The sequence below is a fragment of the Triticum aestivum genome, chromosome 7A (genome assembly GCF_018294505.1).
Source record: "Triticum aestivum cultivar Chinese Spring chromosome 7A, IWGSC CS RefSeq v2.1, whole genome shotgun sequence".
NCBI classification, from domain to species: domain Eukaryota; kingdom Viridiplantae; phylum Streptophyta; class Magnoliopsida; order Poales; family Poaceae; genus Triticum; species Triticum aestivum.
Window position 1 is genome coordinate 741,791,938 of NC_057812.1, and position 23,898 is coordinate 741,815,835.

General features: G+C 43.2%; 1 pseudogene; it reads left to right on the top strand.

Moving 5' to 3' along the window:
* Positions 1-23,601, top strand: part of LOC123153973 (disease resistance protein RPM1-like) — a 36,477-nt pseudogene extending 12,876 nt beyond the window's left edge.
* The last annotated feature ends 297 nt before the right edge of the window (positions 23,602-23,898 follow it).

Here is a 23,898-nt window from a genome sequence, read left to right on the forward strand (position 1 = left end):
TTTCCTGTTTTTTTGATTTTTTTTTGCATTATTTATTTTCTTTTGTTTTTTGCTTTAATTTTTAATTCTGTTTGCTTTTAGGTTAGCAAAATTATAAACTTTCTGTTAGTGCCATTAGTTTTATAAAAAATATAAACTTTCTGTTAGTGCCATTAGTTTTTAAATTTGAATAGTTAAAATTTGAATTCTTTGAAAATTGTTTGAATCACAAGTTTGTGATTAACTTACTAAAAAAATGAGAATAGATGCGCTTATAGAGAAAATTCAACCTAAATTTCTAGTAAATTTCTATGAATTTCAGAGAAATTCACTATGAATTTAGGTTAAACGTTTCTCTATTAGGGCATCTATTTTCACTTTGAGAGGAGCTCAACAAGGCAGAGAGGGAAGGGCTTATAAACCGGTGTGAGCCTCCTTCGGTTGGCGAGGCGGGACTAAACTCTGCCCGCAACGAGGACCAACTCTTTAGTCCCGGTTTGTGGCACAAACCGGGACTAATGGTCATGGGCCAGGGTCGAGGAGCAAAATTATAAACTTTCTGTTAGTGCCATTAGTTTTAGAAAGTTGAAAGTTGAAAGTTGGCATGGGCGAGGGACTAATGGTCATGGTATTACGAGGGCCGAACCATAAGACATGAAAGCATTTTTAAATGAACTCTGAAAAAGTTGAAAGTTGGGATGGTATCATAATTTCACCCACATAGCATGTGCATGTACAAAATGGACAATGGTAGCATGTTCGTGTGTTACAAAGTTGGCATGGTATCATCATAATAGTTGCGGGAGAAAATCTTCACTTTTTCTTCGCTTGTGTCATTTGCTTATTGCGCCGTAACCATGGATAATCTTCATTGTTTATCAGGATGCTTGGGTCAGCCTTGACATTGAAGGGAGGAATTTCATGAAACTTTTCATAATCTTCAGACATGTCTGTCTTGCCGTCCACTCCCAGGATGTTCCTTTTTCCTGAAAGAACTATGTGGCGCTTTGGCTCATCGTATGATGTATTCGCTTCCTTATCTTTTCTTTTTCTCGGTTTGATAGACATGTCCTTCACATAGATAACTTGTGCCACATCATTGGCTAGAACAAACGGTTCGTCAGTGTACCCAAGATTTTTCAGATCCACTATTGTCATTTCGTACTGTGGGTCTACCTGTACCCCACCGCCTAACAGATTGACCCATTTGCACTTAAACAAAGGGACCTTAAAATCAGGTCCGTAGTCAAGTTCCCATATGTCTACTATGTAACTATAATATGTGTCCTTTCCGCTCTCGGTTGCTGCATCAAAGCAGACACCGCTGTTTTGGTTGGTGCTCTTTTGATCTTAGGCGATCGTATCCTTTGTTAGTCAATACAGTCAAAGATGGTCCCCTGGACAACAAGTACAACTCATCACAAACAGTGTTGTCACCTCTGAGACGTGTTTCCAACCAACTTCTGAAAGTCCTGATGTGTTCACATGTAATCCAGTCGTCGCACTGCTCCGGGTGTTTGGAGCGCAGACTGTTTTTGTGTTCATCGACATACGGGGTCACCAAGGTAGAGTTCTGTAGAACTGTGTAGTGTGCTTGAGACCAAGAATATCCGTCCATGCATATTATTGAGTCACTTCCAAGAGTGCCTTTTCCAGTCAGTCCCCCTCATACCGCGATTTAGGGAGACATATCTTCTTAAGGCCAGGAATGAAGTCAACACAAAACCCGATAACATCCTCTGTTTGATGGCCCATGGAGATGCTTCCTTCTGGCCTAGCACGGTTACGGACATATTTCTTTAGGACTCCCATGAATCTCTCAAGGGGAACATATTGTGTAGAAATACGGGCCCCAGGATGACAATCTCGTCGACTAGATGAACTAGGACGTGCGTCATGATATTGAAGAAGGATGGTGGGAACACCAGCTCGAAACTAACAAGACATTGCGCCACATCACTCCTTAGCCTTGGTATGATTTCTGGATCGATCACCTTCTGAGAGATTGCATTGAGTAATGCACATAGCTTCACAATGGCTAATCGGACGTTTTCCGGTAGAAGCCCCATCAATGCAACCGGAAGCAGTTGCGTCATAATCACGTGGCAGTCATGAGACTTTAAGTTCTGAAACTTTTTCTCTGGCATATTTATTATTCCCTTTATATTCGACGAGAAGCCAGTCGTGACCTTTATACTGAGCAGGCATTCAAAGAAGATTTCTTTCTCTTCTTTCGTAAGAGCGTAGCTGGCAGGACCTTTATACTGCTTCGGAGGCATGCCGTCTTTTTCGTGCAAACGTTGCAGGTCCTCCCGTGCCTCAGGTGTATCTTTTGTCTTCCCATACACACCCAAGAAGCCTAGCAGGTTCACACAAAGGTTCTCCGTCACGTGCATCACGTCGATTGAGGAGCGGACCTCTAGGTCTTTCCAGTAGGGTAGGTCCAAAAATATAGATTTCTTATTCCACATGGGTGCGTGTCCCTCAGCGTCATTCGGAACAGCTAGTCCACCAGGACCCTTTTCAAAGATTACGTAGTGTAAATCATTGACCATAGCAAGCACGTGATCACCGGTGCGCATGGCGGGCTTCTTCCGGTGATCTGCCTCGCCTTTGAAATGCTTGCCTTTCTTTCGACATTGATGGTTGGTCGGAAGAAATCGACGATGGCCCAGGTACACATTTTTCCTGCATTTGTCCAGGTATATACTTTTAGTTTCATCTAAACAATGCGTGCATGCGTGGTATCCTTTGTTTTTCTGTCCTGAAAGGTTACTGAGAGTGGGCCAATCGTTGATGGTCACGAACATCAACGCCTTAAGGTTAAATTCCTCCTGTCTGTGCTCATCCCACGTACGTACACCGTTTCCATTCCACAGTTGTAAAAGTTCTTCAACTAATGGCCTTAGGTACACATCAATTTCGTTGCCGGGTTGCTTAGGGCCTTGGATGAGAACTGGCATCATAATGAACTTCCGCTTCATGCAGATCCAAGGAGGAAGGTTATACATACATAGAGTCACGGGCCAGGTGCTGTGATTGCTGCTCTGCTCCCTGAAAGGATTAATGCCATCCGCGCTTAAAGCAAACCATACATTTCTTGGGTCCTTTGCAAACTCATCCCAGTACTTTCTCTCGATTTTTCTCCACTGCAACCCGTCAGCGGGTGCTCTCAACTTCCCATCTTTCTTTCGGTTCTCACCGTGCCATCGCATCAACTTGGCATGCTCTTCGTTTCTGAACAGACGTTTCAACCGTGGTATTATAGGAGCATACCACATCACCTTCGCAGGAACCCTCTTCCTGGGGGGCTCGCCGTCAACATCACCAGGGTCATCTCGGCTGATCTTATACCGCAATGCACCGTATACCGGGCATGCGTTCAGATCCTTGTATGCACCGCGGTAGAGGATGCAGTCATTAGGGCATGCATGTATCTTCTCCACCTCCAATCCTAGAGGGCATACGACCTTCTTTGTTGCGTATGTACTGTCGGGCAATTCGTTATCCTTTGGAAGCTTCTTCTTCAATATTTTCAGTAGCTTCTCAAATCCTTTGTCAGCCACAGCATTCTCTGCCTTCCACTGCAGCAATTCCAGTACGGTACCGAGTTTTGTGTTGCCATCTTCGCAATTGGGGTATAACCCTTTTTGTGATCCTCTAACATGCGATCGAACTTCAGCTTTTCCTTTTGACTTTCGCATTGTGTCCTTGCATCGACAATGACCCGGCGGAGATCATCATCATCGGGCACATCATCGCATTACATCCATTGTCGGTTCATCTGCGTGCATTATATATAATTAAGTGTCCAAATTAATAGAAGTTCATCATCACATTAATACCAAAGTGCATACATAGTTCTCATCTAATAACATATAGCTCTCCAGAGCATCTAATTAAATAAACCATACATTGAAACTATGTAAAACGTTTCAATGCGAAAACAAATGCGATCATAATCGCAACCAAAGTAACAATTGATCTAACGGCATAATGATACCAAGCCTCGGTATGAATGGCATATTTTCTAATCTTTCTAATCTTCAAGCGCATTGCATCCATCTTGATCTTGTGATCATCGACGACATCCGCAACATGCAACTCCAATATCATCTTCTCCTCCTCAATTTTTTTTTATTTTTTCCTTCAACAAATTGTTTTCTTCTTCAACTAAATTTAACCTCTCGACAATAGGGTCGGTTGGCATTTCCGATTCACATACATCCTACATAAATAAAATCTATGTCACGTTGGTCGGCATAATTTTCATAAACAATAAATGAACCAATAGTTACAAAGATAATATATATACCACATCCGAATCATAGACAGGACGAGGGCCGACGGGGGCGGATACCAAAACCATCGCACTATATAAGATGCAATAATAAAAGTAAGAAAATAATACAAGTATCTATGTAAACATACAAGTAAGAATATTTTTCCTTTCAGAAAGAAGATGAGAACAAGAGGCTCACCATGGTGGTGCCGGCGATGAGCTCAGCGCGGGTGATCGACCGCGGTGAAGACGGGGACGGGGCGTGATGGACCGCTAAACCTAGACAAATATTATGAAAAATGGAGCTTGGAGGTCGAGCTTGGAGAGGAGAAAGCTTAAGTAGTGTGGCTCGGGCATTCCATCGAACACCTTGTGTGCATAGGAGGTGAGCTAGAGCACCACCAAGCCCTCTCCCCCTCGGCCAGAGAAAAACAGAGCACTGGGGTGCTCTGCTCGCGAGCGAGGGGTATATAGGCACCTCATTGGTCCCGGTTGGTGACATGAGCCGGGACTAAAGGGGAGCCTTTAGTCCCGGTTCAAGCCACCAACCGGGACCAATGGTGGTGGGCCAGGAGCGAGGCTCATTGGTCCCGGTTCATCCCACCAACCGGGACCAAAAGGTCCAGATGAACCGGACCAATGGCCCACGTGGCCCGGCCGGCCCCCTGGGCTCACGAAACGGGACCAATGCCCCCATTGGTCCCGGTTCTGGACTGAACCGGGACTAACGGGATGACCCGACCTGGACCAAAGCCCTGTTTTTCTACTAGTGGTTACTCTAGTTTGTGCTCCCAACTTCCAGAGTATCAGTCCAAAGCCATCACACACTGATCACTGACCTGCGTGAAAATGAACAACTCACATATTGGGTGTCACACATAAGAGTTACCTGAACTCAACATCACCGCTCCTTTCTTGACCGCCTGTCTGAAACTTGAAGGAATTTCACCATTGCTTGTAGTCATCCCGATTCAAATTCGCAGTTGTCTCACCGCATGTATGACCGCCAGAGCCCTGGCCCGTTTCCATGCCCCCGTGCTTACCGCATGCCTCGCCGCTATTACCGCGTCGAGCCTCCGCTGTCCTGGTCGAGTCTCAAGGGTCGCGAAACCACACCACTCAACCCCCACTGCCGGGTACCACCGATCATCACCGACCGATGACGAGTTTCACGCTTCCATCAGACCACTGGGCTCCAGTCCGAACTGCATGTCACTCGCTTTTTTCCCGCTGAATAGGCTTCGATTCTCTGGATCCTTACACCATAGCCCCTCAATCCAGCTCCACCTTCAACATGACTCCATGGTAGATGATCAGTCCACCCTCGCGTCCCGTCGACTTCAAGCTCACATGCGTACGCCATCTTGAATCAACCCCACGCCATAGTCTTGTCGAAGCCACACAAGCCTCGGGCATGCGCCACGTGTTTCCACGCCCAGAAGTCGGTCACCATCAGCATCACGCTCCTATGTTGCCGTCGCCAATCCTACCACCGTCTTCTGTCCAACCGATTCACGTTGATCCGTCAGCCTGTTCAGTCCGACCCAGCCGAACTTATCCGACTGCATGACACGCTCGAGGCTCCCAGATCATCTTCCGCGAATTTCCATCCATCACACATAATTCCATCTTAGCTGGCATGACTTCCTGCAATGCCCTCAAGCATCCCTATTGTGCCAACAAATTTTTCATCTTGTTTGCCATAACCCAAGGTTTTCAGTTTCAATAAACTTCTCCACCTCAAACATGGTACCGGTTGATGCCATAGTTCTTTGTACGGCTGACCTACGAAAAATTAACCAAGCTGCTACCAGATGCGATGTTCTGCAGTCCGTGTACGTTAACAAAGCCCAAGATCTCCATACCCTTCTCGTGTGCAAGTAGCAAAATACTATATTGGAAATTTGATTGAACTACTCACGGGAGGTTCTGTACACCTTGATGCTTAGCCTGATCCTCTGAACTGCTGCGTCGCTGATTTGCCTGGAGCCACACGCACAACTTGATGCAAACTGTTGCTTTTCCAATGCCCCTGCTCTCCGATGGATGCATATATCAATCAATGGATTTTTTTTCCTTCCGCCGAATCGATCTCATGCTGCCTCTCTCCGCGTCAAACACGAGGACTCGGTCCTCTCTCTTTTTCATAACAAATCTGCTGTTTGCTTCAATCGGCTCTGCACCGCACACACATCTTGCCCTGCACAGCGGCTCTCTTGTGCTACGCACACGCACGCCTCCAACTCAACTTCGCCAGCTACTCGGCCTGCTTCCTGGGCCGCTCTCGGACGACCACGTCGCCTGGCCGGTACCCCCTGTAGCGTTGTTGCGCCTATCGCGTGACCTAGCCGCCGCCTACTGGATCGGATCCGCTGCTGTACGGACTCACCGAAAACTTCTCTGATTGCTCTTTTCCAATCTCGTCGAGAACCACGCCGCAGCCGGCTGCATCTCGAACTCGATACTTCTTCTAGATCAACACGCAACGACCTCTTTGTAACCTTGCTCATGATACCACTTGTTAGAATAAATTCGAGCCATACCGTTGATCATCCGAGGACCAAGCAATCATACAAGCACGGCACCGAGATTTGTTAACGAGGTTCACCAATATGGCTACATCCCCGGGGCCTGACTACGGGCGCTCCTCCCCGTGACACCGTCACAATACCGCACACCGGCCACCCGGGTGCCGGCACACGCCGCCGGCTCCCCCTTGCGCGCCTGTGCTATTATGTTGGCATAGGTTACATCGTGTGTCTATCCCCGCTATATATGAGAGGTCTACGATACAAGTGTCCTACTTGGACACGACTACATATCCTATGTAAACACAATACAACTACAAGTACAACTGTAACCTACCTTGTACACAATATTCGACACAACTCGAACACGTACTACGTGAAGCAGCAGCAGTTGTCCACAATATTCGACACAATAAAGTCTCTAGTCTCCATGCAGGTACACTATTCATTGTTTTCTCCCTCAGAAAAGCTCATTACAGCCAAAAAAATAGAAAATAAAGTCTCTAGTCTCCATGCAGGTACACTATTCTTTGGCTCATATATATGACAACACAGATTTGACCCTTCGATTGGCTCCACTACCATCAAGGGCCTGCACTGCATTCACGTATGCAATTTAATGTGACCAAGCTGAGCAGCAGGATGAAGACCTATCAGCAGCGCCAGTTAGCGACTAGATCTCCCTCGCACCTGCACACATCAAGATTTAAACTGGATGAGATATTGTATATGACTAGGCATGCATCAATTTGAGCTGCGTATAAGCGTATCAATGCTTTCCACTATTATCAAGCATATATTAGTGGTGTAGAGCAAATAAATTAACTGTCAAAATCATGACTTGCTATCAGGGTATATTAATGAACAAACAAACCAATAGTTACATCTCAGCCAGTCAGCCAATATGCAATATCAGCACATATTGTTCATAGGGTTATTCATCAGCTTTGTTTCTTTCCAAGTAACCTAACACAATCACCAAGGGATTAAATGATTTCCGCATAGTATCAATAAGAGTATGTGTGAGTTAGCCATTTCACATTTGATATTTGATTTCTTATTTCCAAAGAATGGAGATAACCGCATTGAATGACAGCACATGCAAGGAACAAGAGGCTATAAGCTTTTCAATCTAGCAAAGCAACAATCAAGTGGTGATGACATTCCTATAAAAAAGTAGTGATGACTTACACTTGTCTATCTAGCTACATTAAATGAGAACATATACTAAACTGTATGGCTAATCACATATCTAGCAAAGGTATTCAAGCATCCAGGAATAAAACATAACATAACTGGGTTACTCCTGCAATATGAGGACCAGCGATGAATAATCACCTGGCACATAGAAACACCTGAAAGAATGATAGTAAGAACATGTATTGGAGGCTTCACAGAGCTTCCTAGATTGCATTGACTTAAGCTGAACCACATAGACACTTCCTTTCACATATAACAATATCATGTCTGTATCCTCAACATATCCTCGTATAAATTTCAATGATGCCTTCTCTCCTTCAACCCTGACGAGGGAGCCCAAGAATTTTATGCATTTCAATGGTCTTCCGCTGCACCCAGGAGGCGACACCATGGCAATTGACCTTCCTCTCCCACATTTGAATGCTCTGATCATCGTGAAACAACATGGTGAGACCAACCGCGCCATCATCTGCCTGGATGATCTGATGGCTGTGGGAACAATACATACCAGGAGGCCCCTCGAGCATATGAAAGTTCTGTCGTTCCAAATCAAACCCAAGTATACCCTCCTTCGTGTATGGATACGACCAGTAAAGGACATTACCAACAAGGGTGCTAATACAAGTGCCATAACAATGTCGATATGGAACCTCTGGTTTGAGGAGACCGCCCCATGTGTCGGTCTTGGAGGAATAAACAGAGGCGAGTGGTCGACCATTGTTACCGCGCATAAGAAGCAACCACCTTAAATGGTGTGGAGTAGCAATTGCCATGCACGTGGCCCTGGTCACGCGCAGCGCAGAGCACCGTCCCATTGATAAAGTCGTACTTGAACTCGGGCGGAATCGACAGATGGTGCTGGCCGCCGATGATGGGGTCACACACGAGGACCTCTGTGCATGCCTGGTTTAAGGCGAGGATGTGGCCGTGGCGGCACCCCAGCAGTCGGCCCCACAAGTGCCGGTTTGACAGGTCAAGGCTATCTGGAGGGATGCGATCAGGAGCGGCCGGGACAGGAGTGAACTTGAGCTGATCATGGCACTTGAAAACGCCGAGGAGGGGAGGCTACCGGTGGTGTGTGCAGAAGCGCCGAAAGAATCCGGGGTCGATGAGGAGGTCTTGCCAATGCTTGCAGACGGCGGAGGCACGCGGGAGGGAGGACGGCTGTGGCGGGAGGCAGAGGAGGATCTCCGTGAGCAAGGGGGGAGGTGCCGCAGCAACGGATCATTGCTCGCTGGCGTTCCTCGACGTGGGGCGTCGTTCTACTAGGGTTGGAGGCGTCGTTCTACTGGGGGTTTGAGGCGGACGCGGACGCACAGGGGAGGGGGGTGAATCGAAGGTTTTTTTTTTTGAGAAAATCTCGCCACTTTATTGATTCACGATAATGTTCATAGGTACAAGCCTTGGGTTATGTGGAGAACCCAACCAAATATGTCGGGGGGTGAATCAAAGTGGGTCTCGTTCGCTCGCACGACAGCATTGGGCCCTGCCGACAAGGCCCAGTTTGTTCGCCCCCCTAGGCGGCTCAGGAATAGGCCATCTCGAAATGTGGCCCATCAGTTGATTATCTACTCAAATCTCAAAAAAAGAGTTGGTCTTCTACTCTCACAAAATACTAAATCCATTTCTCAAAAAAAAATTAAAATTAATCCAGTTGGCAATTGGCCCAATTACCTGTTCACTAGAACGTTCTCTCAGGAAGAGGCCATCACGAACATGGCCCATCAGTTGGTCTTCTACTTAAATCTCAAAAAAAAAAAGTTGATCTTCTACTCTCACAAGATACCAAATGCATTCCTCAATTTTTTTTAAAAAGGTTCCAGTTGGCACTTGGCCCCATTACCTGATCACTAGAACGAATTATAATGTAGTGGCTCGGACAACCTGTGCAGGCCAACAAGTACTTTTGGGACACTAGTCAATCACTATGATATTCATGCACATATGTTTCCATAAAATAATAATAAGGCCAATTCGTGTTGTTGATGTATGATCGGGCTTGAAAGTCTGAACTCTGAAACAAGGTGTCTGAACAAACCTTGTGTGTGTAGCTCAGCTTGTGTCCTCTTCTGCATCTGCATGCATTTCCATCCGTGGTTGCATACGGGTGGGTGAATGCCAAATCAGTCACTTGATCGTCTCAATCCGCAAAACAATATACACACTGTCATCCAGCTAGTAATGGATCTGTATGTAAGCGCCGGCAGAGATTTGTTTCTCTCTCCACTGTCATCCTCAAAACAATAATACCACTGTCATCTCTCCAACTCTGCTCTTCCATAAGCATACAGACCATCTGCTACAACTGAAACTGAATCATGCCCAAACTCTGCTCTACTCATGGAGACCAAAGAGTCTCTTGTCATGGAGGTTGCTGGCAGAGATTCAAGGATTTATAAGCCACAGATAGTCTCCATACACCCTTCCAATTTTTTTTCTTCAGATCCTTCATGTTACAGCAAGTGAACTAGGATAGAAATCACAAATACTCTGTTCCATCCCCATGCAGCTACAGTATTGCTCGTTTTCCCCACACAACACAATCTTATTGTCAATAATACAAGACACACAAGACATGACAACTAAAAATAAAGAAGAAAAAGTTGTGCACTACACTTCGAATTCATGGTGTGGCATCAGTTCGGCCTTTGGCTCCATTGCAATGAAGTTTCTGCACTGCACTCATGCATGCAATTCGATGTAAGGAAAGCAACATGATGAGGATCTCCATTTGTCCAGCTTATCACATTGCTAATATAAATTCAGGTTGCGGCATCACTTCACTTCGGTCATCTCTCTATTGTCAAGGCCCGCACTTCATTAAGGCATGTTGATTCGATCGATGTAATTGTTACGCATCTTACATCCCTTGAAGAATTATATCTGCAAAGATGATCTTACAAAGATTAGACACATCAATAGAGTTACTGTTAAACTAACCAAGAAAAGCTTATGGGAAAGGATTCAGTGACTGGAAAACTTGCTACTGCCCTATCTATAGCTACAGGTAAGGGTTGGCTGTTCTGTACAACTAAATAAGCTGTAAGTGATGTATTGGATTCAGTTTCTTTTTACATTGTTCATGTATGTGTTTACCCTTTATCAAAATTGCATCGTATTTCTCTCCCTAATAATAATAATAATAATAATAATAATAATAATAATAATCTATCCCTATAATAATAAAGCACGGATTGACTCCGTGGGTTCACCGTCACAACGCGCTTTCTTCCCGTGATTTACGCTTTCACTTTGATTTTAAAACTTATTCGAGGTGGTACTAAATTTCTAATGGTCCAAAAATCTATTTACGAACATACACTTGGTCGCTGCATTGGGTCTCGGCGCGCCTGGGCCGCGGCCCATCAGACCCGTCCGATCTGAGGAGGCAAAAATAGGAGCTGGCGTGGTGGATCGAACTCCCCACCTGAGGTACTAACACAAAGCCCAAATCCATCTGAGTTACATCATTGTTGTTTATAGAAAAGACTATTTCTTAACTTATTAAATAGTCCCACCTCGCTTGCGTATACTGCATCAGAACAACTTATATACGCTTATAATTTGATGTCAATTAGCCTCCTGAAGAATCAACGGACAGAAAGAAAAGTCATAAAAGAGGGAATCAATTTCGATATTGTCCAGAAAGGAAAGTTATAAAGAGGGCATAAATTCTCATATATGAGGAAAAAGGAAGGAAGGATGTGGAAATATAATATGGGCCAATGGGAGAGACATGGAAACAAAAATCTTAGAATGTTGTCACACAAGGAAGGAGATGGAAATTAACGTCTAGGGACTGTCAAACATGCACAACAGCCATGCATGGTAAACCTGCATGCAAATTCAAGAAAAAAAAATCCAATACTACTGACTCATGTAAAACGTACAACGGCCATGCATTAATTGATAGACCTGCCTAGAAAAGCAAAGGTAAGAAAAATTCTCTTTTCACAAAAAAGGTAAGTAAAATTCTCATCGCGTAAAAAAGGTAGCTATTTTGATTTATATATTTCTTATTATTATTTGCTCCCAGTCAACAATATGTTTCCTTTGCCGAGGTGACCGGTGGATCGGTGGTGCCCCAGTTGCATCAATGACATGTTTTACTATATACGGCAAATCAACAAGGAGGCCCTCACAATTTTAAGGTGCTCGACAAAGCATGTGCTGCCTAGCAGAAGTCGGCCATGCTAGACCTGCTGGCACGGTGGCACCCTTCACCATCGCATGAGGAAGAGGACCCATTGTTCAGTGTTTACTCTATAGCGACGCACGAGCGTTATGCCATAGTATGATCACAAGCACATCACTTTAGATTGATCATGTTAGTCGTGAATGGATGGACAATATAAGCATCATTGGCGATGGCAACACGGAGGAGAAATGGTAACATAATAGAATAAGTTGCTAAGCGCATATGAGGATTTGTTTCTCCCGTCAATATATTCTTCCACTCTATATGTTACCAGTGCCGTTGGTGTGAAATACAGAGGAGGGAGGGAGGGATTGAGAGTTGAAAGAGTATGATGACGGTGCATCTTGCTTGAACTGGGTGAAGGAGGGGCCACGTATTGTTCGCTCCACACGTCGGCTATGGAGAGAGAGGGAGAGAGAAGCATGTGACCATGTCCATAGTCATTCCATACCCCACGTTCATGTGGCTACTCTCCTCTATCGTACCATCTCTCCCCCGGCTTTGCATGCTCCAATACTGGTCCTCCTTGAGGCTGTGATGTTGGTGTCAAGGGAAGCATGGCTGCGTTGATGCACTCGGTTTGCTCCTACTATTGACGAGAATGTTAACAAAAGAGTATCAATCATTGTAAACTCTTTATTTTCTAACCGGCCATCTTATCTTTGAAGTGGGCAAGTATAAAATATGAATTCATATTAAGACAATGAAGAATTTAACGGACTGAGAGATATAGCTCAATATTTCACCACGACAGATAAACTCCTCAATATCACATGAATTTTGAAATTTACTTTATTCCCGTTGCAACGCACGGGCTCTTTTTGCTTAATAATAAAGCACGGGTTGACTCCGTGGGTTCACCGTCACAATACGTTTCTTCTCGTGAATTTACGCTTTTAGTTTGAATTTAAAACGTATACGCGAGGTGGTACTAAAGTGTTGATCGATTTCACACATCAAGCTTTTGATCGATCCGTCGTCCTTACATTGCATCCCGCAAGTCACATGGGCCAGGATTTAAGGTTTTGGCTTGGCAAGTCACATGGGCCAGGATTTAAATATATGTTATGGGCCGCTCAAAGTAGCTTTGTGTGAAAAAAAATTAAATTCCTTTCGTAATTAATAGTCTCACACTGCTTTTTTTACATTAAATCCCTACAACTTATATACGTTTTTCAGTTGAGAATCAAACAAGCTGGCGAAAACCTGCTTCATATGTGGATAGAAAAACATCTCTGAGGAGGAGGGTGGAGGAACAATCACACATGCATATAAGACCGATCAAAGAGAAGAGGCGCATGAAATCTACGTAGACGAAAGTGGCATTCCCGTGACCAGCACGGGAGCTGAGAAGACTTCTGCTGCTTCGCCTGGTTGGCCATGAGTAATTGCCCAACCACCTAGGCAGCGACGAACTCGGTTTCGCTGCGGCTGCCGGGCACGGTTGTCGCGGGCCTGGCCCGGTTGTACTCGTCGGCCGTCTCCATGGCCGCCACCGCTGGCCTTGGGACGAAGATGGCGGAGTTTCATTGGTGCAAGCCTGGAGGACGGTGTGGCGTGCATGCATGCAAGCATAGATCTTGTCGTGCAAGTACTAGACGTGCATGCATGGGAATATAACATGAACGCTCTGGCTAGAGTCGACCCACATGCACACATCTCTCCTCCCATTCCCCACTTTACAAATTACTTTCTTTCAAATGCCTCTCCCGCCCGAGTAAACTCCGTCATTCTCGACTGACACCGTCCATCTGCTACGCCGCTCTCCAGCAATGTCAATCGGTCATTTTCTTTTCGAGCGAATCCCCACGCATTCTCTGTACGCAGCCTTGAGGCTAACCTTATCCACTTGGGTTTCTACCGTGTTGTCTCCTTCGATGCCGGCATGGCTTCCCCAGCTGGACTTCCTCGACGTTGCCACGTGGTTTAGACCATGCTTATTAGGCTACAAAGTGTATTTTTCCCTCCCGTTGCAACGCACGGGCATTTGTGCTAGTAATAATCTATTTCTAATAATAAAGCACGGATTGACTCCGTGGGTTCACCGTCACAATACGCTTCTTCCCATGTGTTTACGCTTTCAGTTTAAATTTAAAACATATACACGGGGTGGTACTAATGTTGCCATCGGTATAGATTTGACAAATTACGTTTTTCTATCCGTTATGGGCTTTGCCCCACATGGGCCGAGACTCCTTTTTAAGTTGGCATATGAGAAGATTCAACCCACGATCCTTTGTCCCAACACAACAGTTATCCAATCGCTCCAGCTCTAGCCTCTCGGCCCCCAAGCCGCTCGCACTCGTCGCCGCCGCCGGCCTCCATGCATCGCCTCAACGCCCGACGCCCGAATTACGCAGCCCTCCACCAGATGAACGCTGCCCGCCACCACTAGATCGTTGCCGCCATGCCAATCCTCTGTCCCTGAGGCGACACCAGCTCCGAGCCGCCGTGGATCTCGTGCAGATGGGTGATTGGGCTGGCCTTCTTCCCCCGCACAAGAACGCGAGACGCCCAAAAGCTACGGTTACCTCCGCCGCCGCACCCCCATCCCTCTGGTCCGGCAACCCTCTCCTATCCCCAGTCGCCGTAGTAGTCCCCTGCCACCGATCCGAAGCGCCAGGCCGGCCAAGGCGTGGTGGAGGAGGAAGACGAGGGCGCAGGATCGTCAGGGGAGGACGCAAGAGGGCGGCCGCGCCACCCCTGCTGTTCGTCGTCACGTCGTGCTGGAGGCCATGGTCGTGAGGCCCAAGTGTACGTCATCACGCTATAGATCCTCTCTAATCCCTTTTCCGTCTCATATATCAATGGCATTTGAACTTCAGATTTCCATCAACTCAGCAATTGATCTGAAAAATCTTCATGGACTTATGGTCCAATCCAGTCCAGAATCTTGGCAGACCACTTGGAGACGATGCATTCCCCCTCTTCCTTCTCGATTTAACTATTTGTCTGTCATCCCCTTCTCTAATTGAAGTACAGAATGCTAGATACCCAATGTACAGCATGCTATTTGTGTGTCCCTTTTTAGTAAAGTTTGTTTAAATTATTTAGTGGTCAACATTACTGGCTTTATTGTGAAATTAATCAAATGGTCATAGATGAATATGTGATGTCTGAAACTAGCACCATTGACTTCCCTGGAGTCCTGGACTGTCAGCACTAGGCCCATTTGTTTTGAAGTTTTGTCTACAACTCTTGCCAATTTGTGCAGCCATATATTTTGTTGTGTGCTACTACTACATCAGTTAACCTGGTTTGACATTGATCCACCTTTATTTTTCTGCTGTATTGTTCTATCTCACATAATGCATATCATCAACATTCAAGACCAAATTATTATGTGCCATCTTCACTAATTTGTTGTTTATATACTGACCATGGATGTTTTTTTTCTAGAGTACACAGTTCCCTTTGTTCCCTCGCTTCATCGGCCATGCCCCCCACCAAGAGCGCACGAGCATGGCAGCCACGAGCTCGACGAGCTGTATTTTTCTTGGGTGGAATTAAATTCTGATGGGATTTACAATATACTTTGTATTGTTGTTTTTTAGGTCTTACACATCTCGTGTACCCAGGGCCATCCACAACCGTCTTGAATGTTCATTAGATGTTTATCGGCTAGCTGGGGAGGATATGAATAAATCTAAAAAAAGACAGGTTTGTACCATTAAACACATGCTCCAAAAATGCTATACATGTTATCCTCTTTTTTTCTTTTTGTAATCTACTTCATCACTGACTCAATTGTTGGTTCAACCAGTGTTTGTGGATTCAGTTCTTGATATTAGCGAATATTTTTCTGACCGGCAGGTGCATGTGCTAAGTTACAAGGCTACATCGATAGTACAAAAGCGAGTATGTTTGAGCTAGGGGCAGTACAACTTGGCTGCCCCAGCACTTCACCTAGATAAAAACAATTCTACTTTCATCCAATGGAGGCCGTGGTTTAGTTCTTGGGTTTGGCAGCCTTTTTTTCCTCTACTATTGTACTGTGAAATGAAGCAACGGTGTTTTTGTAATATAGAACAGATATATAAGGTTGTTTAATTGATGGGTATTTTTGCAATATAGATATAGGCCGTATGAGGTTGCTCTGTTGAGATGTCAATAAGGAACTGTTCTATGTTGCAGTTTTTGCAATCACCTTTTTGCGTGTAATTGCGTATCAGAAGATCTTATTTTTTTCAATAACTTAGGTTGGTCGGTTTGGTTGGTTGTCATGCAGGATTATGCTGAACTCTTTTGTGTGCTAATGCTTCAACAATACTTCTTGCTCACTCTCAGTTGAAAGAGGTAAGGAGCCATTTTTCCAAAGGAAATTATCAGGTATATTTCATTTCAAAATAAAGTTACTCACATGGATAATCTGTGCCATACCTAATTATGCCTTCTATAGCCTTAGTTTATGTATGAATAGCATGAACACCTCTTTATTAATAGTTTCAAAAGGGAGAAAATAGATAAGTGCACACTGTTTCAATTAAGATAAAAGCAGTTTGAAGTGCTTATCGTATTTGAACCAAAATGTGAAATTGGCTGATAAGATATAGAAGCCAGACCATTGGAATTCTCTAGGGATTATAGATGCTAGACCATTGCAGTATTCCTAAGGAAAAGAATCTGCATAATAATATGTAATACATACATGTGTATATTATTTATTAATAGTGAAAATGAAAACAAATGGGTCCACGAAGTTGTTTGGTTGCATTCTACATGAAGTTGAATTTTCATCAGTTGCATTCTACCTATATTGATTAGCCAACCTTACGAAATTCCAATGGTCATCTAAGACAAACAATTCTGAACCCTCTATTTGGTAGGGCTTATTTTAACACTCAGAATATATACAAAAAATCACATGTTACATGGGAACTCTATTTAACATGCTGCCTATTAGTCCTATTTAATTCCCCGATTCCTTCTCCCTTGGACTTTTTGAACAAATGGTCCTCGCCATCCGATGCTGTTTGGTCTGGATGTTGATAGATATTCTGACAGTATTCATAGTTTTTGTGCTAGATGTGCCAAATCTAAATATGGCTTACTGATTCAGTTTTTCCTCGAGCTATTACCTTACAACCAAGCTTAGTAGAGACGACATGTTAAAAAAGACAGCGTGCGCTAACACTTATTTATTTCAGTTGAATAGTTTTTTCACTGTTTTGAATTGTATATCAGATTATTAATATCATTTCCTAGGTTCTGGCCGAATGTATTTGGGTAAACATGAAAGGATGTGAGAAAATGTTTTGTCATGGGATTCGAAGGCATAACAAACAATATGATAAACTATACTGAGTCTCGTAATGAAGAAAAGTGGAAAACTTCAATGGTTCTATGGATGATATACTATATGATTGCAAATGGAGATTATGCAAGCTTGAATGTGGTGAAACTTGGAAGTGCAACCCAGCTGCAGCTCCGTCTTGCACAAAGGAAGTACTTTTACATAGTCCGCTGTTAGAGATAACCCAAAAATGTGCAGAAAGTGATTACATAGTAGTCATCATACTGTTTGTTGGTTAAAGAAATAATAATATAGTCAAGTGATAAGCTTTGCATGGTTCTTGCTCTTTATTTGCTCTATTCAATTATTGCTTCAGTTTCAATAAAAATCGTAACTAGACTACCGTGATGGCAATGGCTTATTATTCTGCAGAAAGGTAGTTTTCTTAACTTTTAATGTTCTCAATCACATCCATGGTCATGTATGCTGCTTGGCGACATGGGAGTTATCAACCATCTAATTCTTAGCTTTTGTTGCATCATACTTCTGGATAATGAATAACTTTCATTGCATCATACTTCTTGATAAAAGGACGTACTTTTTGGATAACTTCTTCACCAACTTATGTTCCATTCTACATTAATACCATGGAAAAAGGCCAACATAGTGGTTTTAAGCAGGACGAGTGCTTACATTTTTTTTTCTACCCGGTGCAACGCACGGGCCCTTTTGCTAGTCTATCCCTAATAATAAAGAACGGATTGACTCTGTGGATTCACCGTCACAATACGCTTTCTTCTCATATCATAATACGCTTTTACAATTTGTATAGATAAACTCGTAATATAAACGAGGTGGTACTAATTTGAAGTCCGCACGTAAACAAAAGCTTCCTCTGTTTATTCCCTGTCGTATATGATGTGTATTAGGCCTGCCCTACGCTCTTTTGGGCCTCATCCACGGCCAGTCTAGCACTCTTCCGATCCAAAAAGACCAACACGTCAAGCTGCACAATACATAGGGCCAAGTGGACTTCTAATCAGCCTTTTCATGTTAGTTTACTCATTAAAAATATAGCGCCGGATGACCAGCACTCCTTGCCTGTGTGTGTTTGCCTGCCGCTACGTACATGCATGCCTGGCTCGCGTGTGTGTGGTGCGCGTGCATGCTGTTGCCGCTGATTGCCACACTAGAATATGATCCGTATTTTAAAGTTCTTACAAATTAAACTGGCTATTTGTTATTTCTCCTATACAATAGGAGAGATATCGATATGTTTTTCTAGAAAAAGAAGAGTATGAATTCAAGGGCCGTGCTTGGTCTATTCTGTGATACGCCGTCATACAACATGAGTAATTTTTTTCCGAAACGGTGACAAAAGATTTACCTCATCGATTAATTACAACATGAGTACTATATTCTATGCGATCAGATTATGAAAGGGGTAAAAGGCTGTTATAAAATATATTTGCCACTGCAGGAATTCAAACTCGCAACCTCCCTGTCCTGTAATTAATCCGCTACCAACTGAGCTAGCCGAATGTTTTGATTAATCCCACCTCGCCACTTTATATAGGATTTCAGCCGACGTTGCAACGTGCAGCAAGATAAATAATAAGGAAAGAAAAGGATTTGAGATGGGGAATACTGATAAGGAAAGCCTTCCATGCCGAAGCAAATTTGAGAAAGAAATTTGTGCGGCAAGGGAAATAATAAGGAAGGAAAAGGAATTGAGACGGGGGATAATAAGGAAACCAATCCACACCGAGGCAAAGGATTGGAGAAGGAAATTGAGATAGGAGATAACAAGGAAAGCGCTAGAATAAATTAAGAGGCTTCCGTTCGAGGAGTATAAGGAAAGATCCTGTCAAGAAAAAAATTATAAAGGAAAGAGGGTTGGGTATTTAAATTAAATCAACTGGATTTCAGGGAGGTATTAAAGGAACGATTTTGGTGTATTGTACGTGCGTGCTTGTGTGTTCCACCGGCCGCAAAGGTAATGTTTATCGGCATAAGGCCGGGAGAGGGAATAATAAGAGGACAGATGAAGGGATGGCGATCCTTTTGGTTGATTTTGTTTTGCTTTTCCTTGATGAATGAAATCAACTATTTTTGGTAATATAATTTTCTTAGTTAACAGAGGTAAACCGTCCACAACATGCCAAATATGTGGATTGATTTCATGTGAACCGACCTACTGGAAGATTTTATTCCCTTTTGCCAACTTCATGAATCAATTCTGGTAGCTTCAGTCGAATAGTTCTAGATTTTTCAGCAATTCATCTCATCCAGTAGTTTGATAGTTTTTTTATAGACTAGAAACAATCTTATGATATTTATTTACCATTCCAAAAATAATAATTTGTGTACCACACTGAAAACAATTGAATGTTGATGTAATGTCGAAGTTCACCATCCAATCCAAGCATCTTGAAAGATAAGCCTCACTATTCAAAGGAATAAAAATACTATTATAATTTTTAAAGGAATTAAACCGTTAACCACAAAAAAAGAATTAACCAGTTAGCATCTGAGCAGCTATTACTTTTAAAATGCGGTGGTGCTGAAATAGGGAGGTGCACATTCTTGAGGCCTTAGGACTTGCTCGTCAGGGATATGTGATATTATTTTTCTTCCGTTGCAACGCACGGGCATGTTTTGCTAGTTTTTCCCTTAATAATAAAGCACGGATTAACTCCGAGGGTTCACCGTCACAATACGCTTTCAGTTTGAATTTAAAATATATACTCGAGGTGGTACTAAAACCGTTTGGTACGTGCACCTCCCTTGCCCTCGCTTGACGCCTACCTGTGCCTAAGTGGGCCTTTTTTTGTGTATTACCAACATGGGCCGCGTGGAGTACTTTTTTTATATATGTGGCGAACAGATAAAACGTTTCGTTCCGGCAGAAAAAGAAAAGGTCGGGCAATCGAACCCACGACCAGAACAGGTGAAAACACATGCCTTACCACCACGGCAAGAGTCCAAGATAATAAAACGATTAGAATATTTCTATATCACGGAGAAATTTTGTTGCGAGGCCCACGTTTTAGGTTTTTTTTTAGCTAAAGCCCACCTTTTTAGATTGTTCTGTTTCTAATGTCTCCTGTCGTGGGCCTCGGGCCGAGCTGAAGTGGCAGCCCGGCAACAGGAGAGTGGGCTTTGATAAGCCGGCAAAAATTATTGCGCCCAGCAGGGTTTCGAACTCACGACCTCTTCTTCCTTTCTAAGAACGAAACCAGCGAGCTATCTTTTCCTTGTGTTAAAGAATGTTCTTTCCTGGATCAATAGTCCCACCTCGCTATAGTATATCAGAACACACCAATTTATATACGTCAATATGTAGAAAATTAACAAGCCCAGGATGAGGTGTGGGATTAGACAGTCAGAACGGATGATTAAAAGGAAATGAGGCACATGACGTTGCATACGTGCATTGTAGTAAAAAAAAGGAATTGTGGGCTATGAAAGGAAGGATGGATTTTGAAGATTATTATGGGATGCAAGGATATTGACATACATGAAAGGGTGGAAGGAATTGGATGATTAAAAGGAATGAAATGCATGACGTCTACATGCATTGTAAAAAGGAATTACGGGCTATTAATGGGAAGATCGATATGAGGATTATTATGGGATGCTAGGATGGAAGGAATTGTGCATGAAAAAAAGATAGAAGGAGGACGTGTGTGCATGTTGCAAGACACTTTTGAAAATCGATATCGTGTGCATAATCCTTATTTTTTGGGTAATGTGGGCTGACAGTGAAATACGAGACGAGAAAACACTGGTAGAAAAAGGGCCTTTAGTCCCGGTTCTGGACCGGTCCACCTTTAGTCCCGGTTGGTAACACCAACCGGTACTAAAGGAAATTTTCTGATTTTTTTTCTGAATTTTTTTTGAATTTTTTTTATTTTCAAATTTCTGAATTATTTTAACCTCTAATCTCTAATCACCCCTCATCACTGCTCAGTTTAATCTCTAATCACCCCTCATCATTTCAAATCATCTAACTTCCCGAACGGTCACCCATCCTCTCACTACTCCAGCCTGAGCACGCTTAACTTCCGGGTTCTATTCTTCCTCGTTTCCAAGTCTGCACTTGTTGTTTTCCTGACAATAGTAAGATGTCAATCCTATTAACCCTCAGGAATTTAGCTTGAGCATGAAGTCACACATTTCACTGTTTGAGTTTAAAACTATTGTTCTAAAAAGCAATAATTTTTTAGTAACACGAATATTTCTTGAATAAGTAGTTTGACCATTGTTTGACCACAGTTTTACCATAGTTTGACCAGATTTGACCAAAATTCAAAAAAGGTGAAATAATTATTTAATAACACTAATATTCTTGAATAATTATTTAGTAACACTAATACTTCTTGAATAAGTAGTTTGACCATAGTTTGACCAGATTTAATGAAAATTTAAAAAAACTGAAATTTAAGCATAACTTTTTTCCTTTTGGAATTTGAGGAATCTACAAATTTGCAAACAGGCTGTAGGCAGTCTCCATCGGATGTAACTTTTCGAGTAGATGATTTTTCATATAAAAAACTTTTTAATTCGAGTTCGTATGCAAAAGTTATGCCCATTTTACAAATTCCAGAGAGATTTTGTAAATAAAGTCGAAATTCATATTTGTAAATTTTCCCAACAACTACACCACATATCACATGGGAAACTTATTTTAATTTATTTTTTTGACATTTCCTTCAATTTCTTTTGTTTTTTCTAAAACTGAAAAGACTTGCTGAAGAGGATTGCTAGAGAATTTGGCATGCCAATTGATGCACCTAAAATGGAGATTAGAATCCTGGCTGAGACCATCTACGAGTACCTCCAAGGTAAAAGATACATCTTAGTTCTAGATGATGTTTGGACTACTAATGTTTGGTTGGAGATATGGACTGTCTTTCCATCTAGTGGACAATTTGTTATCACATCAAGAAAGCATGAAGTATCATTATTGGCAACTAATATGTCTTCAGTTCATTTGGAACCACTTGACAAATCGAACTCTTGGGAGTTATTCTACAAATCAGCCTTTTGGAATGATCCTGACAAAAAGTGTCCACTCGAGTTACAGAACTTAGCTTGGAAATTTGTGAAGAAGTGTGAAGGTTTGCCTATTGCTATTGTATGCATAGGCAGCCTACTATCCGAAAAAAGTCAAACATCTGTAGAATGGAAAAAAGTATATGATGAGTTAGAGCTCCAGTTGGTAAAAAAATGTGATGCTCGCGTTGAGACAATTCTAAAGGTCAGTTTGGAGGACCTTACATATGATTTGAAGAATTGTTTCTTACATTGTGCATTATTCCCCATCAAGAGGAGGACAATAATGAGGCATTGGATTACTGCTGGATTCATCAATGAAAAGGAGAACAAAACATTGGAGGAAGTGGCAGAGGGGTACTTGACTGAACTTGTGAGCCGAAGCCTACTACAGGTGGTCAAGAGGAATCATACTGGGCGGTTAAAATGTTGCCAGGTGCATGATATCATACGACTTGTTGCCCTCAATAAAGCTGGTGAAGAATGTTTTGGTAAAGTTTATGATGGCTCTGGTGCATTCTCTATTGAGCACACACGTCGAATATCAATCCAGAGTGGAAACCTTCAACGACTGATTGAGTCTGATGCTACACATGTCCGTGCAATCCATGTTTTTAACAGATATATCAATAATGATTTGCTGAGGCCTATCCTAGAATCTTCGAACCTGCTCTTAACACTGGATCTGCAAGGTACCCGTTTCAAGATGCTGCCGACTGAGGTATTCAACTTGTTCAATCTACGGTATTTGGGCCTTAGATATACTAATATTGAAAGTCTACCTGAAGACATAGGAAAGTTGTAAAACTTAGAAGTCCTGGATGCTGTGAACAGTGCACTGTCGTATTTACCAAACAACATTGCAAAACTTCAGAGGTTGAGATACCTGTTTGCAAGTTATGCGTTGGTGGGCATTTTGAAGGATTGGGCGATTGGCGTTTTCTTTGTACCAAAGCACGAGGTGTTTTGCTTGCAGATGCAAGCCAATTTATCCTTCCCGTTGCAACGCACGGGCACAGGGGCGGACCCAGGATTGGGCCACGCCCAGGGCCCAGGCTGCTACAGTGGCCTCTACAGTGTCACTGCAGTCTCGCTACAGTGTGCAGTATTCTACAGTAGATGAAGTGGTTCATCCTCACGCCCCAGGTCCAGGCTCCCCCGGCCTGGGTCCTGGATCCGCCACTGCACGGGCATATGTCCTAGTGTTTACCTAGAGACGTAAACGGCACATAGAATGCTTTGTTTCTTCCTTCCCTGACTGTATTGGCAGGCCATGTGATTGTCAGAAGCTGCAGCTGTTCACTTTCAGAACCCAGCATCACCTCAAACTGAAGAATTATTACCTCCTTCAAATTCCATTGGACGATGGGCTTCACCGAACAGCCGAACACCGATTTGCCTCACCTGTATCGGCATAATG